General features: G+C 41.5%; 1 protein-coding gene across 2 annotated transcripts in view; it reads right to left on the bottom strand.

Moving 5' to 3' along the window:
* The window catches only part of Cad88C (cadherin 88C), a 66,869-nt gene extending 46,769 nt beyond the window's left edge, over positions 1-20,100 (bottom strand). Inside the window, exon 1 of one of the 2 annotated variants that reach the window (XM_087344405.1) lies at positions 19,954-20,100. The gene's annotated coding sequence lies outside the window, so the exon portion shown is untranslated. Of the gene's footprint in view, positions 1-9,524; positions 9,752-19,953 lie in introns of those variants that run through there. The other variant, XM_087344406.1, reaches the window with a different exon arrangement.
* Between the last annotated feature and the right edge of the window lie 687 nt (positions 20,101-20,787).

Raw genomic sequence — 20,787 nt, 5'->3', positions numbered from 1 at the left:
CATATTCACGGTTTATTTATGTAAAATCTACTTCGTTATTATTCTCCGAAACACGCTCAGATGTCCCACGAAAATTCTACGAGGGTCGCTCATTAAGTAATGCCCCACATTTTTTTCCTCAGAACATATTTATTCAAGATGGCTCAAATTTAGTGACAATATAAATCAATGTTTCCTTTACACATACTATTTTTCCACATAGTCCCCATCAACTTGTACGGTTTTACGCCAGCGTGGAACCAGTGCATGCATGCCTTGCCGGTACCAGCTCTTGTCCTGTGCACGTAGCCATGTCCTCACTGCTTGAATAACGCTCTCGTCATCTTCAAACCTTGTTCCGCGGATAGCATATTTAAGTGGCCCAAAGAGATGGAGTCGGAGGGTGGATGGGGCAGCACCGTTCAACCAAATTTGGTGATTTCTTCCCGGGTTCTCGGACTTGTGTAAGGGCGTGCATTGTCATGCAGGAGCAAAATTTCTGCTGGATGCTTGTGAGGCCGAACTCGTCGGAAACGCTTCTTGAGGGTTTCCAGGGTCATAATGTACGCGTCTGAATTGATGGTCGCACCTCTTGGCATCACATCCACAAGAATGACCCCATCACTGTCCCAAAAGACAGTCATCATGACTTTTCCGGCGGAGGGAGTTGACTTGAATTTCTTCTTTCTCGGTGATTGAGGATGATGCCACTCCATTGACTGCCTTTTTGTCTCCGGCTCAAAGTGGTGTATCCAGGTTTCGTCACCTGTAATGATCCGGGACAGAAAGATCTCTCCCTCAGCATCAAAACGCTCCAACAATTCAGAAGAAATCGTTTTCCTTTGAATCCTGTGGTCTGCTGTGAGACTTCGTGGAACCCATCTTGCGCACACCTTCGAATATGCAAGAGCCCGGATAATTGCAATTACACTTCCATTACTGACTGAAAGCTGTTGGGCCAATTGTCGAGTTGTGATGCGCCGATCCTCACGAATAATGGCATCCGCGCGGTTCAACATGTCTGGAGTGGTGGCTGTGGCAGGACGCCCAGAGCGCGGCAGATCACGGAGCTCGGTTTCTTCACTTCCTGAAGCTTTAACTCTCTTAGCCCAGCGACCAACGGTGCTCCTATCGACTGCACAGCTTCCATATACAGCACACAAACGTTTATGAATGTTCACCACAGTTTCTTTTTCAGCAAAAAAGAATTCAATTACAGCTCGTTGCTTGTAACGAGAGTCGTTCACAGACGCCATTTTAACAGTTCACTACAGCTCCGCTATCGGTTTGAATCATTTGAAACTCCGTACACGAACGCGGGAAACATCAAATCTCAAGCATGTAAAAGTGCACTTTTCTATCTTCATTATTGGCTGAGAAAAAAAATGTGGGGCATTACTTAATGAGCGACCCTCGTAGCTGATCAAGTACCTTTTTTTACGTTCTAACTTCTTCCATGTGGTCTACATGTTCAAGCCATCTCGTCTTCTTCGATTTATCTCGACAATAGTTCTCGATAAAGGGTACAAATTAAGAAATTGTTCATTTAACAATTTTCTCCATTCTCCGTTTATTTACTGTCTTTAAAGTTCACATCAGCGCTTCGTTGTCAGGTTAAGTGAACAATTAACATTTTTCAACCGTCCATTTCAAAGTCAATCGCTGTTATCGGAAAGTCCCCTGCGTGCAAGGGCTCTTTATTGCAGCAATAACATAGTTCTCATTTCAAAGGGACAGTATTATTCAGACTTTATAAATCACGGGTCCACGCTGCCTAAATTTACTCTAAAAATATATGATGATTTAATTTACATAACACTTATTGTGAAACACAAACAGAACAAGGATTTGATAGCAATGCATAAATTGGTTCCGCTGATCGCGTCATACAAGTAGGCCTAGTGCAGTGACTCCATTGTTTCTGAAAGGGGACTGTCCTCTTTAATTTATGCTAACGAATTCAGCCGAGTTCTACTTGCAACTGCAATCAACTTCTTTAATGTTCTCCTACCAAAATTCGACAGAATGGTCTCAGTCTATGTCTAGCAGAAATCATTATAAATGACCGGTTTTCTTTACTCTTTTATTATAAATCATTTTTTTCTGTCAATCACTTGACAGCAAAGCGGAGAGGTGTTCCATGAAGATTTCCTTTGCTCACAACTAACACGCATGCGCGAATAATGAGAGGTCGTTACGCCCATCGACCTATCGAGGAAAATGGGTCAAATTTGTCATGCTACATCCCTAATATATGTCAGGCGAATTTCATTCGGGGCCCTAAATTTACACTGGATTTTGATTATTTCATAAGATTTGAGATTTTTACAGCGGTGAGTATGAAGATTTCTGTCTTCTGGGTTGTTGCGCTGTGTAGTCTGGTCGATGTTAACCAACGTTTCAGAGGCCATACTGCCTCCGTCATCAGGGCGATGAGTTCAGTGCAGACAGCAACGCGATGTTCATTTTGGTCGTCGGTCAGCAGTCTCGGCACAAATTTTGCAGCAATGCGTCTCATGTTCAAATCGTCTGACAAGATACGTTGTAAGGAACCGTACGATATTCCTGCGATCGCACAAATATCATGGATTGTTAGTCTACGATCTGCAACCATAGCCTCTCGCACCTTCGCGATGTTTTCCGGTGTTGAGCTTGTCGATGGTCGTCCTGAACGTTCATCGTCGTCGACAGACGTTCGTCCATAAAAAAGTTTTACTTTGACTCATAGCATTTTCACCAAATGCTTCCACAAGCATGCGGTGGGTTTCTACAGAAGTTTTTTTAAGCTTAAAACAAAATTTGATGCAGATTCTTTGCTCCTTAAAATCTGCCATTTATGCAGGTTTAAAAAATCGCCGAACCACTACAACACAACGTTACAAAAACGCACGAGACTCAAGAACGCGGCCTCTCGCCTTCACGGCTGTTGGCAAACTAATTCACAAAGTGTACTGCTCGCCCCATCTAGCGGCGGCAGGCCATCTTACGTTCTTTCCTTTTTGTTCTGACTTTGAATATTATACACTTTTAGTCACAGTGTCGAAACGTCGGTAACCACGCACAAGACTTCACGGTGTCTTAGCTCAAAAGACTGTGATGCAGGATCAAAAACCATTATTACACGCATAACTTCTACTCAGAAAATCTACGGGCATTTATACGTTCCCCGTTTTTAACGCGATTCGGTAGAAGGCGTATATTGAAAACGCGGGAACATTTCTGTTGATTTTCTGACTTATACCCGGTAAGCGGCCTTCGCGTGTAGCTCCCGGAGTAAAAATATTGGGGGCGAGTCACTGAAACTGCGCGCGCAACTCTCCGTGGGCCTGCGCGGCAGCTTCTGTCGTATCCACGGATAGGATACCGATGCTTATCATAAAGCCGAAATAAATTCGCCAAGTCATGCGAAAACTCTGACAGCGGAAGAGAATTTCGCGTGTCAGCTGTGTTTATGCTGTTTTATCAGAAACACGGCTCAGTTTAAATGATGCGAATGTGGTCCTGGGAGAAAAATGTGGTCGTTAATGTCGTCTTCCTTTAACGTCGGTAATCGAACGCTTTTTGTCAGTGACTCTCAGAAACAAGATACAGCATATAGAATTCCATATTTCTATGTGTCCCAAGCAGATCAATTACTGAACCGAATCACCCATAATAACGTGCATATATCAGTAAGGTTTCAGTTGGGTTAGGTTCCTGGCTTACTACAAGGGTTTCAACATGACAAGTGATGGTGTCGCTTGACCGGGAAGGCTTTGTTTCTCTTCAGCGGGGCGTGACACCTTACATCTGAATCTACACTTGGTCTACGTCACGTTATCCACCGCAGTTCAACGGTCGAACGTACAGTTCCGGGGCCAAACTCAGCGATTCGCCTACGTCACTAGCTTGTTGGTAGAAGGAAGACAAACTCATATACTACGTAAACCTGAGACAACGAGCTACAAAATACTGCAGCTGGGAAATGACGTTTGTAGTGCGGACAGAAGGCGATTTCTTGCGTACTGCCCCTCCCACCCCCTCTGATCCCGTTGCCTTTACCTTCCAAAGGACGTCGAACGCACACATTCGCCCCGACTGCTACCCTCTGCTGTTGCTGCTGCGTGAATTCTGGGGCGTTAGGAGATACATGTCTTATGGGTTGTTGCTCCGTGTAGTCTGGTAGACATTTACCGACGTTTCGGGGGTGCTTTCTGCCTCCATCATCAGGGCGATAATAAGCAACGTGATTAATGAGGCAGCAAGAACTTCCCTGTCGGCACTCTTACAGGTGTGTCTTGATGAACGATGGTTTTCGAAAGTAACTCTCTGCTATACACAGCACCGTACGCGTTGTTTAATTTGCTTTCGATGTCATACGAAAGGTTACCTTTCCTGATGACTTATAAGCGTGTTTTTTAAGTACCGTGATCCAAGGTAGAGCATAAAGATACATTGCACCCAAATAAAGTTGTGAACCTCCAGCTGCTGTTTTGAGTTCCGGCTTTGCCTTCGCTGTTAAACGGCCAACTCGTACGATTCTCACATTAATAAAACGAACATGTGTTACGGATACCTGCCCTGTGAGTCGTCAGGTTTCAAACCCAAAACTACGCAATGAATTTCGATAGAATCTGATATTGTGGTTTAACCCTGACAGCCAAACTCTGCATGCGGAGGACGTTGGTATCTGTCTCTCTATCTATCTGTCAGACGCAGCGAGCAGATCCTGAAAGTTTTACACTCCTTCCTGACTGGTATATTTCCCAGTTAGCATTGCGGCCACACAAACTTCAACCAAACCACCTGGTTTTCGAGGTCATTTCGGTCTAAGCGGGAAAAAAAGAAAAGTTTCCAGAACGCGACAGGTCTTCCACGTTCTCTGCCAGGCACTCAACAGTTTACATAGTAGGCTATTTAACGACGTCAAATTAAGTGTACAATATGGGCCCAGACGTCTTCAGGTGGCGACGAATAATTCAGAATTAATTTGTAGTTTGCCTCTAAATCTTGTTTTTCTCCTGGAAAATCTTCCCCATCGCACACCGGTAAGCAAATTCTACAATACTTACTGTGGAATTTGCCTGTAAACAAAGAAAGATGTAGAAGACTATATAATTGTCCTGTTATTTAACGACGCCATACCAAACACGGTAGTTGAACCGTAACGAACTAGATTTATATTCGCGAGCACCCGATTCGAATCTCCTACTATCATCAAATTCTTCCAAGTTCCCAACAATCCTTCCAGTCAAATTTTCCGACATAACCTTCTAAACGGACGCCTTTTTCAAGCACTCGGTCTCATTCAAACTCTGCAGGTTTTTTTTATTTTGATTAATACGATAATAAATTACAATTTTGTGACGCTGCATCAACTGCTGAATTCACGAACCATTTAATATGCGATATGGTAGAATGAATACGAGAAGTAAAATAGGAGAAGATCGTGGTTTTTATAATGTGGTACTGAAGCAGCGTTGCCATGGAGACGCCATGGATAACGAGGAAAGGAAACTTCGATCAGGATAGTTGGTCTGCCGATTGGATTCGAACAGAGCATGCCAGTCAGACGCGTTGCTCGGTGCTGACGTAAGAGGTTATGATTACAGGTTTGGTGTAGCAACAATAAGTGCAAAGAAGAGCCCCGATGTCAGAAAGTGGCCCAGCGGGGTCAGCTGCCCACTGGTCTAACTGTATAAAGATTTATTCATGTTTCGTGGTCTTGCACTGAGTCTTGTCAGACTCTTAAGAATTTCACCTTGAACTTCGAATTTAATTGCGAGAAACTCCACGTGGATCGTTTAAAAATATTAAAAATCAAACATTTTATCTTTGGGAAGTACAATCGTCATTACGAAACATAATGATCATAAATTGCGTGATATAATGTTTACGTAACTTGCAACATTTTAATGAAACTGAGAGTACTCCGTGGAGTACAATCCTTCGCTACTCAAATACTCACGAATTTCCCCGCCCTCCGTAGAACCCAGAGGTTCAAGGGAGTTTGAACGTAGTGTGTACCGCCCCTTATCGGCTGGCACCAATATTAAGACTTAATTTCTTTTAATAAGACGATATTTACATTAAAATATTTCTGTGATTCTCAGTTGTACGCGAGTAATATCACACCGTATGAATTTCGTAACATAACTGTGTGCTTTCTTGATCAGTAGACTGCAGCAGTTTCGACTACGTTTGTGCACGTCTCAGGAGCTGAATTAAACACTGTATATAAACTCACGCTGAAACAGAATGGTAGAAAAATGCATCCATTACTGTGACCAGCGACTGAATAAAATCTTGAAATAGTCACATGCACCTTCCAACCTCAAATCTAGTATCCACAAGATTAATCATCATATCAGCTTCCAATTCATTCTTAGTTTACCAAGTAGAGGATAGGTTTCCTAACCAAAATTACGTATTCATTCATCTTCTCCAATGTGGCCACACTTTTAGCCCCTCGCAGGTTCCTTCATTTCATGGTCCTGACAGTACCACGTGATCTGTTCAGAGATCCTCCGGGGTAAACACGGCGAGTCCGGTCTGTTCCGGAACATAACGCCCGAAGTACGTACCACGACGACGGTCGTTATATCCATCTGGGTCGAGACCCAAATCAGCCGCTTTCAGCTTAAGACGCTACAACTTCGTTTACCCTAGACAATCAGAACAACTGTGGGAACAACCGTTTGTTGTATCTAGCCTCGATATTAAATGTAGCGAGACGAAATTGTATGATAATCAATGCAGCTGCAGGACGAAGGATCTCACTGCCAGACGATTCACACAGACGTTTATTCAATTTGTCGATCGCGGAATCCCGATGATTGTTAAAACGTTAGAGACCTTAACAATGGCTGATCTCCCATCCAAGATTATGCACATCAGGATTAATTCCGACATTGAACGGACAACAGATACGAAGACTATGTTGTTCAAATTCACGAAGAGTTGTGTCTTTTTGAGTAATAACCCACTTTTCAAAGTAAGGTTTCATAACTTGAGTTGATCACGGTTTGTTAAAATTCTGTCGTATTGATTTAGTTTTCCGTTATGCTACTAGAGGTCACCCCACGTTATTACATTTATATTTCATACTTTCAGTGACACCTACATTGTAGCCACACTAACTAGTGAGCAGGAACCGACTATATGTAGTTCTTCTGTGCAATTCGAAATACCAACATGACGACGTCAGAAGGTAAGCGTGGACAGTTTTGTAAATATATCTACAAGGTTTTATGATAAATTGTTTAGAAGGTAGCGGAGGTTGCATACATAAGCCTCTCTGACAAATGTAAGGAGCTCGGAATTTGAGCCAGTGAAACTTATACACAGGAATGATCAGTAGTAAATTATTATTTAGAGTGTGACTCATATAGAATGAATCATTTGAAGCGGGAAGGAAAGCTGACGATATAAGTTACCAAAAACTTGTTAAAACAGCCAGTTCCATGTTAGTTTTCATACTTGAATACATAATTTGTCATTGTACCACAGTCTAAGAAGAAAAAGCAACTAGTACGGTTTTATTTGGGAGTCTATTGTTCGGGCCTATTTTTAGAATTGCTTCAGCACCACGACATAAGTGCATGACGCCAACACAAACCCTCCTTCAGGGCTCTCTCTGGCGGGCTCATTGTTTGGGTACATTCTGCTCGCGTGTTGAATAAAATAACCTAACCTCTTTAACACAAACGGTACATTATTGTCGTGTTGATGTTCGTGCTTTCGTCACGACGGAACAGTAAACATTAAAAGAAGCGTCTTCACTTCTAAAACAATCGCTTTACTGGTTGTTTTATGACGTCACGGAATGCAGAGGCCATTTTGATACATGAAATAATATAAACAGTAAATATTGGAAAGTGAACTGCTTAGCAGTGTGTGAGGATTTGAACATGGCAGATATGAATAAAAAGTAACTGAGATAATTACAAAAGGATATAATTGGCTACATTTGTGCAGTGAAATCAAGTGAAAGGAAGTTACTATAATCCAAAAATGTACGAATAGCTGGGAATGAAAGAACAAGAATTACATGTCGTAATTTGGTTATACAGAAGTTTCACGAAGTGTTTGTTTGCAACCGAGAAGTCTGGAAATATTAAAGTGGATGTAAGTAAAAAGTGATGTATAAATGAAGACTGGATAGTATTTAATGACAGACTTACGTATTCGCCGTGTTGAAGTGTTGCATATTGGTAAAAAAAATCATCGTTTGACAGGAAGACACCAATTGGTAAATCTATTATTAGAAGGAAGGTTTAATATTAAAATTGGTCTGAACTAAACAGTGTAGAAGGATATAGACCAACTTCTCTCTCTTATGAAAACGGTAATGAATATCTACTGAAGGAGGGGAAATTCTTGACCAGCTGGGACTATTAGCTTCTCAAAAAATGCTGTTCTGTGGTGTCAACGCGTTGTGTTTCATCCTGACCAATTCTGTTTCACAATTCAAACAGAACGTTCAGGTGTAAATTACAATGGTGCTGATACACTAAGAGCGAAGGTTCGATGATGTTTTTAAATCGACAACTGACAATGCACTGTTGTTACAGCTGCCGTAGACTGAAGCCGAAACTTGGATTTGCTGTGAAAAGCATCTAAGTATTTTCTGCTGGGAAGTAAAACGCGAAGAAACCGTAAGAACATGTAAAATGAGCTAATTAATGAGGATATGGTACGGCGGGCTTTGTATGCACGTGGGTTCGCAGCTTTCATTTCTATTGTTTGATAGTGTTTTTGGGGCACTGTTAAACTCTTACTTTCGTTCCACTTAGTCTCATGGGATTCAGTCAGCCTCGTGGTTCCCTTACACGCGCACAGACTGGTCCCAATGTCGAGGTACGAATTTTTCTGAAACTGTCACGTTTTCATCGCGTAGGTTACCTCAGCGTTAACGCATCTCACTCGTATCCAATCCTCAGCAATCCGGCTGCTTCATGTTGACTATAAGTCATCGCCCTGATGACGGAGGCAGCAAAGACCTCTGAGACGTTGGTAATCTTTTACCAGACTACACGGCGCTACAACCCAGAAGACAGCCATCTTCAGACTCGCGGCCGTGAGAACCTAAAATCCTACCTCGCCTTCCCCGTCACAACTGTGGTGTTACAAAAACATTATTTCACTGCTTGAAGACTGATCCTCCATTAAGGGATATAGTCACGTGACCCTCATGGAAGCCAACATATTAAACAAGTTACATGTGCCGGGTTGGGATCCTCGGCTCTAATGTCTGCCAAGGTACTGGCTGTTCTGACGGAGATTTGTAGTCATTTTCTTCAGATCGTGAACGCAAACACCGTTTGAGTACCTCGGACAAGTTGGGAAAACTTCTGCAATGCTTTGAAATTCACTGTACACACTTGTAGCATTACATATCGTGCTAAATAAGTACAGCAGCGTTAAAGACGAAACCAATAATTCAATCTGTCCCCGAATTTTGTGTTCTTAATTTGATCTAGAGGCTGTTGAACCTCAGAACCTGCCTTTATGAACAGAGTTTTTTATACACCTGATGGACCATATTACATGCTCTTTGCACTCACCTGAAGGTGTCTGCGAGTCCAGGACAGTAACAATCACAAGGATCTTCGCCGTGGTCTAACAAAATGCGACCTGCAGGTCACACGAGAGCCGTATCTTTTGCAGCTGCCAATTTAAAATCCTGATTGTCAGTTAATGTTCGACTGTTGTTTTACAGCGTACTTTTTCCCGCCTTTCCCTCGTTACAGAACAGAAATTGGCTTCGTCTCCGCCATCACACGGAATCCTGACTTGACTAGTTGAAGGAAGTTGTTTCACGACGGCCACTGAGTGGTTTATCCAACCGGTCTGATGACAAGTAAGTTTTATTTTCATCCAGTTAGTTGGCAGTCTGCGCTAGCATCGTACGTGCTACCCGCGAGTTGCCTGTCCCCAGGGGACGGAGGTGAATCGCGTGGATCGGAACACGTTCGTCCAATAATTCATCTCTGACGGCTATTCTCGTGTCCAGTTCCGCGAAAGCTAACTGCCGGAAACTACGACCTGATCCTGGACCACATTTTTAACGGGACATTCACATTCTTCCTCACAGTCTGAATACCTGCTGGCCTTTGCCTTCAACGCCTCTTTTTCTGCAGTTCAGGCGTTCTTTACAGTGAGCGACTTTGATTAGTAGTAAGTCCAGTGACAAATTACTACTTAGTGATTAAATTCCTTGCATGTTATAGAATCCGAATATTTATTACCATGTTTGCAAGGTCCCACCACCAGACCTTATTTTGAGACAATCCGCAACCCTCTTTTCCTACGATACATTTAAAATGTATCCTTCCATCTACTCCTAGGTCTTCCGAGTGTTGTCTTCGCATCAGGCTTTTTAACACAAAATTCGTAGGTTTTTTATATCTCCGACATGCACGCTACGTGTCCCGCCAATCACACCTTCCTTTATTTGATCGTCCTAATAATGTACGGAGAATACTACAAATTATGAAAGCCTTCATTTTGTAATTTTCTTCATTTTGTAATTTTCTTCATTATGGTTTCTCTTCATACCTCTTAGGTACATATATTCTCCTATAAATTTTTTTATACATTTTGAACTTTAAATGCGTTGTGCAAAGACAATGCTGTGGTAAGTTGTAACTCTTGAACAGAAAAAAAAGTTGATTCTCGTCAAACTTGACGGGTCATACTACACTAGCAGTCGAAATAAGCATAATGATAAACACTGGAGTCGTCTCCAAACGATTCCGTAAGACAGATCATCCCGCAATTCATAACAATTTTGTGGCCGTTAAAATGGCATGTACACTCTCCACAACAAAATCGGACGCTTGAAAATTCCCCCAATTCCCCATCCGGAAGTGACGTAAGTGCGCGGCAGGCGTCGTAACTCCTGTCATGCGTAATCGCTTCCTATTCGTCCGTGTGTGGTTTTTCTCTACCTTTCATTTATTGCAATTACTTGTGCCGGATGTCTATTAAAGAAAGACGTCAATATGTCTGCCTAATTTGAAGAAAAACGTTACACGACTTTTCTGAGTCGAGCGATGAATTCTGACGAAAGAAGACAGCTAGAAGGCTGCATGCGTCTCGCTGTTTTAGCCGTGTTCCCTCGTGTTGGAGTGAAAATCACGTTTGTGCGTTCGAATCCTGATGTTTACGTGTTACTTTCTTATAAGTTGTGTTCGCATAAATTCTAATAAATACACGGTGAGCACAAAAGTACTTCACACTTTAAAAAATAACACAGACTTCACACCTATACCATTCTAATTTACTATAAGAATAATATTTTTTTATGAAAGTAGATTGAATTTTGCTCACCTTACCGTTTCTAAGCAATAATTAATACTATAATTCTTTAACTTCTACGTTAAAAATATTGGTAGATTTTACACGAAAATACAGTGGTTTAGTGTCTGATATCAAAAAATGTAACTAAATTAACAGCTGTGATTTAACATCGCCGGCGATAAACGACGAAACAGAAGTTTGATTTCTTGTGTCACAACATACAAAAAAAAATGCAACCCACAATTATTATCCAGAATCTAGGGATTTTGTTTTTATCCATACCGATTTTAAATGAGGTGCTAGCGAGGCCGACGTTGAAGATCGCATGACTGGCAGAGATTACGCACGTGCGTAGTTGACGCTTTGACCGTCAGCTCAGCTCGGAGTGAAAATGGAGCAATGATGAACTCAGCGGATGTGCGTCCGGGTGGCCTACAAATGCGAAGCTGTCGCCTGATTGTCCAAAACGGTGAACCGAGCGGTCTGCCACATGCGACGCAGTTGTTTTATTATCATAATTATACTTCGTGTTCGGAACTGTATTAAGCACACGGCTGGCATTTTTATCTGACGACCGGTCCGCGTGAGCACCAGAAAGGTGGAACTGAGTTACAACGTATATGAATACTGAGATATACTTCAGACTAATTTGATTTAATGAACTGCCTGATAAAAGAAAAGTATTTGAATTCAGAATCGGTAATAGAGCTGGATTCCTGTGGTCACGGCGAAGAATTTCTTTACCGGCTGAGCGACTCTGATACAGTCTGCAGTCGCAAATCAACATAAAGCAGAAGTTGTTAAACCTATGTGACTAGGAAATGAGACCCATTTTTTGCGAAATATTAGTGTATCCTTTCACAACCGACTGAGCTGAGTGATGTTACCAGCTGTTTTAAAAACACTGAGCCTGTCTTTAAATATCTGAAACAACTATTTACTTTTCTCTAAACAAATTAGTATTGAGTCGGGCAATTTTACAACGCAGACCACAGCTTTTTGACCCAAATACTGAAAATTACTGGCACAAAGAACGAATGGATTCGAAGTTGAGACACACAAATTTTACCTGTTCTAAAATAATTACACATTCGTGTCTTAGTTTAATTTGTAGGATTTGATGTTTTCACCGCGGTGAGTCTGAAGATGGCTGTCTTCTGGGTTGTTGCGCTGTGTAGTCTCGTAGAAGGTTACCAACGTTTCAGAGGTCCTTCCTGCCTCCATCATCCATCGCCCTGATGATGGAGGCAGCATGGCGCAACAACCCAGAAGACAGCAATCTTCGGTTTAGTTTATCTTCACGAGGACAGGTCAATGGGTCGACTTTCACACCTCAGGCCTACAATATGTCGTCTCTCCAGCTGATGTTGTTCCAACAACAAATTTCACTCAGACTTTCATCTCGAGGACCCGAAACCTAAGGACCTTTGACTCGTTCCATTTGCAGAGTCCTTTTAGTGTCATCCATATTTCTACCTGCAACACCTCCTGCCGGTTTTCTTCAGAGGTATACGTTCCTACCTGATTATGTGTTGGTCCACGTAAAACGTTTAGTCTACATTATATACAGGAGATTTATATATATAATAGGCTCTATCCGCCTATATTAAAAATAAACCGACTACTCATAGGCCTGTATAGAATAATCACCCTGATAATACCGGGGGAGGAGTACAAATGTTTAAGTTCGTCATTATGCAGCTTTCAGCATACCCCATCGTCTTCCCTCCCAGGCCCAAATATCCTCAACACCCTGTTCTCAAACACCTGCAATCTGTGTTCCTCCCTCTGAGTGAGAGACCATGTTTCGCACCCATACAAAACAACAGGCAAAATTATTGTTTTGTACACTTTAATTTTCAGGTTCTTAGAAATCAGACGGGAAGACAAAGTATTTTGTACTGAGAAGTAGCCAGCGTTTCCGGAATTTAGTCTGCTCCTAACTTCCTCGTTAATATCATTTTGATTTGTTATTTTTGTTCCCAAATATTTTAACTTTGTAACCCTTTCAAAGGATTTATTAGCCACCCTAAGACAATTTAATGAAACCTACAGTCCTTAAAATTTCGGGTTTTGTAACACCACCTTCTCCTCTAGAGAAACTTGGCAGGGTGAGGTTAGGTTACAAAACAAATATTTTGACTTGCATTTAGGCCAGCATTGTTCTGAGAATGTTTGCTAATCGAGCTTCCGACTTCCCTCCCCCTGCAACTGATCGAGTCGGTCCCCTCTGGCACGGCGACGCTAACTCGAGGTGTCAGGGTAGTCGACCCAGGGGCCGGAAGCGGATGTGGCCAACCCCGCAGCCGCCATGCATGTCCCGCCACGCTAGTGACTCGAGGGTCATTGTCACTCACTCGAGCGGTGCATCCGTAACACACAGAACGTTTCAGTGGAGAAAATAAAGTCTGCAAATGTCTTCTTTACGATTTTTGAAACCCACGTGAGTACTTTAGCCCCGAAACCCGTCTACTGCAGACTAGAATTTAAGGCTGACAGAGATAATTAACAATAGAGATATTACACTACATAAAGAATAAGTTATTCTGGACTGATCGTATTTCGTTTGTGCCGCAACTGTGTTGTAATTAACAGATGAAGTAGATCAACGTGTCAATTACTTTATCTAGATCGTCTCTCGTAAGAAAGCAGCTGTCTGCTTACCGTCCAGCGCTGAAGAATTTGCCAGAGTGCAATTTTCTTTATACAGAGTCGTGGCGGTGTCCAACGGTGGACTTTGGTATCAGAGGCTTCTCGTCAGACTGTCAGCAGTTAGTTACGAAATGGTATATCCGCCGAAGAAATTCTCCGATGTCGGGAAATTACGCTCTGCTCAGAATCAAAATATTTGTATCCAGATGGTCTTTTATTAATATCAGACTTGTAGGATGACGACTTAACAACGTTCCACCAAGATCGTGCGGGATTGTAGAAAGAGCTTATAAAATATCAACAGCCAAGAATCAAGCTGTATCCTTTGAAGGACGAAATAAAAGGAGAGTTAAAATAATTTTAAAGATTTTACATACCTATGGAATTTATTTCGGAAAACAAATGAGCAACTACAATGTCAGCCGACCCCTGAGGGCAGAGACTTTGGAAAACATGGAAGCGGGGACACAGCAGTATACAAGCAGTGTGAAGAGGTCGGCTCTGAGCATCTGCAAGGCTGTGATTAAAGTATCCCCCTCCTCAGCACCCTCGGTTTATTCATCGCACAAGAACTACAAAGTATGCAGTTTCGCTAGAGGTTTGCGTGTCTTAAGGACTGACACAGAGGCCCGGTTACCACGGGCGAGAATTGTGAATTTCATGACGTAAACAATCTGTGGGAAGCATGGTGGAATTAGAACAAGCTTCACACTTCATTGTTAATTATTATGTCAAGAATCTGTTACGGTTGCATGGGGAGTAGAGCAGTGATGGACGGATTTCAACGTGAAAGTTTCAGCCCACACCAAGCAAAGAATATGGAAATGTTGAATAAAGCATCTCCAAGTGTGTTAAGAGTCTTGGCGTACATTCGATAGAAACACAAATCGGTTTCTAGGAGAGTCCAGCAACTGAAATAGACATAACACAGCGTATTTTTATGAAAGTATATTATTTACTTAGTGGTTCTACAGTCCTTTAAATACATTTTTCGTCTCAGGTTCCTTTGGCTGTTTCGTCCGAGCCGAGCAGCCTCTCAGATTGGTTTGTTAGTTTGTTACCTAACTGAGAGGAGGTTGGAGAAAACGTAATCTGAGGGCAATACCAGACATTATTAAGGCGATCAAATCAGGGAGAATAAGGTGGGCGGGGCATGACGGTAGATCTGAATAATAAAGGATCACTTAGGTGTAAACAGAACTAAGAGTGGGTCATAAGGACTCAGAATACTGGCTGTATTAATGCGTCCGTCAGTCTGAGAGGTCTCAGAAACCAATCGCCTCTGCCAATCAAACCGTCTCAGAGGCCCGTCGCGTGATACGCGTTACATCTCGTGGGTAAACTGTCTTCCACTGACGGCTTCAGATATTAACAAAGTGAAGGCTTGATAGCGTGACGGCAAAATTAGCCGTCCGTGTAAAAGTGAAAATTCAACGTCGATACTTTTTTTATAATTCAGCATTTTGCCCGCGTTCATACACGTCGTTATTTTGAATCTCCAGTCTCCTTAAAGCCTGCACACGAAGATGAAAAGTAAAGTCCTATTTTACAAATAGTTTAAATAATATGCCAGACGGGAAGTCACAATCCTGTAAAACACCGCGCTATGCAAGACCAAGGCGTTATGGGAAATTGGGTGTTACGGGAACGTGGATACAAACCTGAGCAGACTGTCCCTGCACAGATAGCACCATGGGTCAATTTTAAAATTCGCACATTTGACAGCGTTATTTAACTACGGCAATTCTTAACAGAAACGTCCCCATTCTTTTTCAGAGCCGATACCTGTTACGCCTTCCCTCTTCAGGGCCCGATGGGAACTTTGCTCCAGACATAGAATTGCCGTGGTTTATCTCAGTCTTGCACGAGCACCTGAGGGCAATGGACGAAAAATTGGAAGGCCGTTTCATCTGTGTGTCCGCCAGTTTGCACGATTAACCACCCAAATCCTTCTGTATGTTTCAGTGGAACTTTAGAGTTGTCTGGTGGATTTAATTCTAGACCGTATCAGGTTTATTTGGATCTCAAGCAAAACATCATATTTTAATATATATATATATATATATATATATATATATATATATATATCTTACAAAACAAAAGTTCTTTAACTTTAATTTGGGACATATTTTCACACTATATTCGCTTTTTAACAAAATACAAGCCAAAGTAATATATTACACCTACTTACGTAAGTGTAATGCAGTTTCGGCTTATTTACTGTCTGATACGGTGCACCGAGGCCATATGCCACTCTTGACTGTTATATCAGGATATACGGTATTCAAATATCGGCCCGAAAACCTAACCTATCCCAAATGTGATATTTCGTGGTTTTTGTAAAACTCAAGTGTCCTATTCCAGGACTCTTAAGTTTGCCCACGACCTCTTCCTTCCATATCCTTTCCAATTAAGTATTATAAACTGTGGTCTTTAAATTTTCACTCCTTGTAGGTTAGGTTAGCAGCTTCTGGGGGGGGGGGGTATCGTCGCCAGGTTCTTTGTATTTTTATCATGAAGATGGAAGCAGTATGTTGCTCCGAAATGTTGGTGAGATAAAAACTATAGTTTGTAAACTGATATGTTGATGTTGGAGGTTTTTCGAAGCGCTCAAAAGTTGCTGAATTATGAATAGAAAGTGAATAAGTCAGCGCATGACTGAAGGAATCAGACGACGTAACGCGGATTACAGTCGCCGCCAAACAAAATAACGACCTTTTTCTCGGGTCACAGGCGCACGACAAACTACACCAGCGGAGTCCAAATCGCAAGAGTTGCACTTCCTACTGAATAAATGAACAAAGACTCCATACCAAGGCGGTCACTGAACTAACTGATTAGGAAAAAGAATTACCTCCTCACATTGAACTACGCTTCTCGGCTCAAACTGATAGGAAAAGCAACCACGCAGCCCGATTTGAAGCTAATTCCTCACAAATGGTTTATTTCTCTAAATCATGCATTTCGACGGGCCCTTTGCTCACATTCAGCGATGAAGATGGCGGCAGTCAAAATTCAGGTAGTTACAGAAGAACAAGAAGAAGAAGCTAGTCCGTTTGAAAATGGAAACGTTACGCAGAATAAACTGAGCACAGAAACAGAGAAAAATTCCAAGAATTCTGGTAAAACTATTGCAGATCCATCTCGATTTTTGCTGTTTGACAGGTCTAGTTTCATAGATAACACGCAAAGACACTCCAGTTTGAACATAATCGCCCGACTAGTGACGAACGAGCAGATACGTCACTGTTGTTAGATGTTTTTACAAAACTTATACGCCTTCGAAGTCGAGTCTCCTGGTGCGAGCAAATAAAAATAATGTAACTATTTCTTCCTTCTACCGGGCTAACCCGTGGACAAAATATGTCGCTTAAACAGGATTCAACTGTTACCATCATCATAACTCTTGTCAGTGTTTCAATCATTGGGCACTACGGCCAGCCTTGAGACACAGAATCTCTGTACGAAACAACGTCTGGGGGAGGACGGGACCAACATGAAACATGGAAGATCTAGAGAAAACTTAACACAAGTTAGGAAACATACGCACAGCGCAAGGACTCTTGGCGCGTTCGCTCATTTTTTGAGTCTGCATTTTCTAACGCTGATGGCAGAGAAAATCAAATAATGTCAGGAAACAAGAATATCCAGAGAAGGTTTTCATTTTGGAGCTGGAACACGGGGAATTCTTATCCTTCTTAAAGGAAGGCAGAAAAGGCGGTGATATGAAATGGACGAGAAATGGAATAATGACTTTTGTTCTAGCTTCGGTGCTCAGAACTGAAAGGAACTACAGCAAACTACAACTCACATCAAAAAACGAAATTTATTAGTCCACTGTTAACGTGTCTCTAATGAATTTTGTGAAAACAGAATGCAGGGACATTTTAAGACACGCGGTATATTTTTCTAATAAAAAATTATCAACAAAATGTCAGCTCAAAAAACATCCATGTTAATTTGCATTACAGTTACTACGGGCGGAGGGTGACTTTCAAATGGCTGAAGGGGGGGGGGGGTCTGTTACAAACATTTTAGCAGTTAAGTACATACAATGAACTTAATCTTCAACGATGCACACTGACAAATCACAATACGCTACGGGCGCAAATACAATAGTAAAGAATGTGATACAGATCACTACGTCAAAGCCAGCACGCAAGTAGCGTGTTAGCAGTCGAGGTTTGGCCAACATCTTGGCTTGAAATATAATGCAGCCCTACTCCCCTCAAGCCCATAATATAGAGGGGGTCCCTCCTAATTGCGCCTGCGCTAACAGGCGACGAGAGTAAGCCATAACTAGCTGGCTAACAACGCATTTTTATCCTATCAGTTGGAACCACGTTTCAAAACACATTGTTGGTTCCTGAAGAAGGAAAGGCTGTTTCGCAGAACTTCTAGAAAATTCTTCATGTTCGTACTTTAATCTTGTTGCATCGTTAATGAAACGTCTCCTTACGCAGAGCGTTATGTCCACGTGTCTAAAGATGTCTTTCAGAACTGTTATATCAGTTGACAGATTTCTATGAAACTGAGTATGAACGTCATACTGTGCCTAACCAAACCATTACATTTAAATTTGGCCGAATGTGTAACTTTCAGGGATAGGCCACGTCGAATGTTGATAGTTTTCAAATGTTTCTACTAACAATGCAGTTGCCATCTTCAAGTTGAATATGGAAACAGCGTTTTTGGAAGACTTGTATAGGGCAGACAGTAAGTGGCGAGTAGGATTTGAAGGTGCTGGTAATCTTATGGGTTTTCAAAAACGGCCAGCCTCCGTGCCTTCACCCTGAAAATGGCAACTGCAATGTTTGTCGAAACGTTGAATAAATGTCAGAATGCGACGAAGCCTGACCCCAAAAATTGAAGGTATATATTGATCTCCGGCCGCGAAAACTTTAACAAGAATTTACACTGAATGAATAAACATTCAATACGAAGACTTCGTTGTTCACTGTTATTACACATACTAAAATAAGATTAAATACACATAACTTGTGTAATATATGCTTCAAAGCCTTGTTATATAACAGACCACAAAATAAACATAACAAAACACATTTGATGTTAACGCGGTCTAAATTCAACAAAGATTTTTGTCTTCATTGCTGTAAAATTCTGCTGAATCATTATCATCATATGCTTGTGTCCAACTTATTTTAATCCTCAATAAATAAAAATTAATTTCGATAAAGGAAGGAAAATAGCTCTCTTCCCTCCGCAAGTAGTAAAGTGTCCCTTGCATCTCTTTCATAATTTTATCTTTGTTATTCTCCGTCTCGCTCTCTCTTTGTCTCTTAAAACAACCGTATCAGATGCGTAGTCACCTGGAAAACTATGGGTAGTCGATTCCTGCTTTAATACTGGAATGAGGCTCGTCAATTTTACGAATATGAATCAGAAACACGACGCACAGCGCCATGACACTGGTCTGCCTGCCTGTTCTTATCTCATTTAACGACACTTCTTCATACGCATGTGTTTGCTACAAAGTACATATGATAAATAACGGCGGATAGCGTATAGCTTCATGGCTTGTAACGATTTTAAAGATGGTGTGTGAGCGTTATAGCTTCTTTGAACGTACTGTGCAAACAGAACCCACAGCAATCTTGTAATGACAACAATTATGTACCATGTCCATTAATATAGAATTTTAATTTTACGTCGGTCTCTGCAATAATGTGTGTGCTACCATTTTAAATTAATTTTCGTGAAATTGTGTTCCGCAACCTAACCTAACCTGACCATTTGTGCATAAATCTATATTATTCGTATTATTTAAATTTGCAATAGGCTATATCGATAACACTTTAAATAAAATTTACATATCCTGTGACAATTCCTCGCGATGATCCCCAGAACGAACTGAAACCAAATTCGACTGCTAACGTTTAAGGCAGACATCCCAAACTACATTTAACCTAAATCCGCACATTGTTGCGGGAGGTAAAACGCGTAGACATTGTCTTCCCATGATGTGTTAACTTCATTGTGAGTGCAAACAACTAAGCAAGCCACTGAATTGGTACTTACGCAACACTATGTAGTCGTTATGTGCAAGGATGGTGTTTTCTTGTGTGTTGAGACGCAACCACCACTTCGTAACGCACACCACTTCATCTGGCAAGCGACGACACAACACTGCTACACGTAGTAGCTAGTACTACATGGGAACTGTGGGAACACCTGTCTGAAACGCCTGCGAGGGGAGGGGTTTGACCATTCACCGCATCGTGCTAAAGTAGCATGAGAACTCTTGTCAAGCATGAGGAACATTTCCCGACACCTCGAAATGCAATGCCCTGAAGAAAGACTGCCTGCCGCTCTGATTTAAACCTTTTAAGCCGAGTAATTCAGTCCTTCACGGAAAAAAAACACACACACAACACTTCACCACTGCAAAGACGAACTAATTAATTCAGTTTAGGGGAATAATATTGTTTTCAGTGAGAATAAAATGAAGAGTTACTGAATGTTGAAGCAGGTAGAATATATGATAACCACTTGGCTTTAAAGGATTCAACACAGAAGCGAAGTACATTATGAAAAACAAAAGAAAGCTGCTGCACTTTACCCCGCATAAGAACCTTCTTTTGTTCTGGAGTTATCTGTTTCAAATGGAATGCATCCAGAATTATGCTAATGTCATGTCTACTGCACTTCCAGTACGTGAGTGCAATTACAATAAAGTGTATATTTCTTCCTTGTGGTTCCTGATAGGTAAGGTAAGCTGTATTTGTATTATTTGTTGGAAACTCGTTATAGAATAAGGTTTTTATGGAAGTTAACTTTAAATGGAAAGTACGATAAATTTAAGTTCAGTATGCGATAGATTCAGCATCCCATTGTCAGAAATAAGTAGATCGG

This window comes from Zootermopsis nevadensis, unplaced genomic scaffold, assembly GCF_977971745.1.
Source record: "Zootermopsis nevadensis isolate Lab colony 2312 unplaced genomic scaffold, Znev_1.0 Znev_ptg000007l, whole genome shotgun sequence".
Lineage (NCBI taxonomy): Eukaryota > Metazoa > Arthropoda > Insecta > Blattodea > Termopsidae > Zootermopsis > Zootermopsis nevadensis.
The sequence above is the reverse complement of the archived record's forward strand: the minus strand, read 5'-3'. Positions and strand labels throughout refer to the sequence as shown.